Source organism: Jaculus jaculus, chromosome 2 (assembly GCF_020740685.1).
Source record: "Jaculus jaculus isolate mJacJac1 chromosome 2, mJacJac1.mat.Y.cur, whole genome shotgun sequence".
NCBI classification, from domain to species: domain Eukaryota; kingdom Metazoa; phylum Chordata; class Mammalia; order Rodentia; family Dipodidae; genus Jaculus; species Jaculus jaculus.
The window spans coordinates 53751427-53753768 of record NC_059103.1 but is presented as its reverse complement, the minus strand read 5'-3'; positions in this window follow the sequence as shown (position 1 = coordinate 53753768).

The following is a 2342-nucleotide window of genomic DNA, read 5'->3' as shown; positions in this document are numbered from 1 at the left end:
CTCAAACAGCTCAAAATAAATTTACCACATGATCCAGCTATACCACTCCTGGGCATGTGCACAGGGACTCTACACTTTACTGTAGTGGTACTTGTTCATCCACATTCATTGCTGCTGTATTTATTCTAATATCTAGGAAATGGAATCAGTCTGGAGGACCATCAACTGATGAATGGACAATGAAAATGTAGTACATATGCATATTGAGAAAATGGAATTATAAAATTTGCAAAAAAGTAGATTTATCTGAAAAACATGATGCTAAGTGAGATGGTCCAGGCTCAGAAAGACAAATGCTGCATGCTCTCTCTCATATGTTGATACGAGCTTCAGACTTAATTTCTATGTGAGTTAGAGTAAGAGTCAGTAGAGGCCAGGAAGCTATACAGGGAACAGAGTGGGAGAACTTAAGGGAGAGGCTAGCAGTTTTGTAATAGAGAAACAGAATACTGGGGATGGAAAGGTTTAAGTGGGGTCAGTAGAGGGGGATGGAGAAGAAGAAGGGATAGAGGAAGGTCAACCAAAACTAAAGGTGATATGAAAAGGATATGTGGACCTACTTATTTTTTAGATACTTAAAATATTATTTAAAGAAACAGAGTTTGGGCAGAAGTACCCTACAGAGTTGGGCAATGCTGCTCCCAGAAGCTATAGGTTGTTATAGAAAAATCCCAGTTGCAGGGGTGGGATACTTCCAAAGTGAGCTGCTGGCCAGAAAGGCCCCCAAAACAACACAGACTATTGCCAATGGTCTTGGTTGCCCACCAGAATTATATGGTAAGACCCAATTGCTAAAGATGCCAAATGCTATGGTTGCAGAGTACTGGAGAACCCAAGCTGAAACTGAGATGGTAGCCCCTTCCCACTGGCTAGCTGCCGTAGTGCTGGAAAGTGCTATGCAGGCTGCTGGGGGGAGAAAAGTATTTAACAGTTTTAAACAGCAGTGGACCATATGAACTACACAACCAGTCAGCCAGGCAAGATGTGCCCACTGGTACAATAGTCCAGGGACTATCATGGTAACAACCAACTGCTCTTTGATTGGATTTGAGGCTCAGCCATTTTCATGAAAATCTAATTGCAAGGCTATTACTGAGAAGGTCCTAGGTTCTAGTGGAGAAGCTACCATTGTTGTCTGACTAAATGGATATGTTTGGTCCATCAAGTTACCCTCTAAATATTTATGTTTATGCCCATTGATTGTTCTCATCTTTGGTTAGAGAAGCTTGTTTTTGTGGATAGTGGTGAGCATTGGGAAGACCCAAAACTCATCAAAGTGCTGAAAATGATGGTTGAGAGCTCAGTACTAAGTGAAACATCTCTATCATGCCTCCCAAGCTCAGGGAACAGTGTGAAAAGAGATGATAGAAAAAAATAGGAGAGCCAGAAGATGGGGAGGAGTGCTTTGCAATGCTGTCTTTCAGAGATTGACTATTGCATTCATGACCTCACATTGACTGTCATTACTTGCACAAGACCCACATAATATTGGGATCATTGATATTTTGTCATGGATGATGGAGGAGAGAAAAATACATAATATAGAAGAGGGACTAGTTATAAAGGAGAAGGATTCAAAGGATAAGGGGTTGGGGAAACAAAAGAAGGTAATGGTAGTAGATTATAATCAAAATACCATATGTGTGTGGGCAGGTGTCACACATATACATGACAATTGGCAACAAAAAGTTTGAAAAATGTTTTCTGACTATTGTGTACTCAGCCCTAATCAGGATATCTTGATCCCTTTGAGGCTCAGGGTACCTTACAGAAGAGGGAATAGAAAGAATACAAGAGGCTAAGTATGGGGAGGAATGTTTTGGAATTCTGTCTTCTTAATACAACATGGCTAATATTCATAGGAACTTGTAATAGCTGTGATTTTCTGCACAAGATTGAGCCCATCAATATCCCATCATGAATAGGTGAGGGACTCACAAGATTCCACCCCTCCCTGAGGAGCTCTTGTTGCTAGGGTGACAGGGACTCATGTTCTTCAGTGGTATAGATATTGGTAATCTGCCTATATTCCCATAAATAACTCCTCATGCAAGTAACTCTAATTTACCTCAGTGGGTTACCAGAAAAACAAAAAGACCTGAAAGGGAGGAAGGGTATTAGTTGGGGAAAAAAGGTTTTTTTGGGAGTGGGAAGTGAATAGCAGAGGATGGGGAAATAAGAGCAAAATACATTATAAACATGTCTGAATGTATGAAGTTGTCAAAAGTAGAGTTGAAGGGGTGGCTTAGCAGTTAAAAGTACTTGCTTGCAAAGCCCAATGGCCTGGGTTCAATTCCCCAATACCCACCTAAAGCCAGATGCACAAAGTGGTACATGAATCT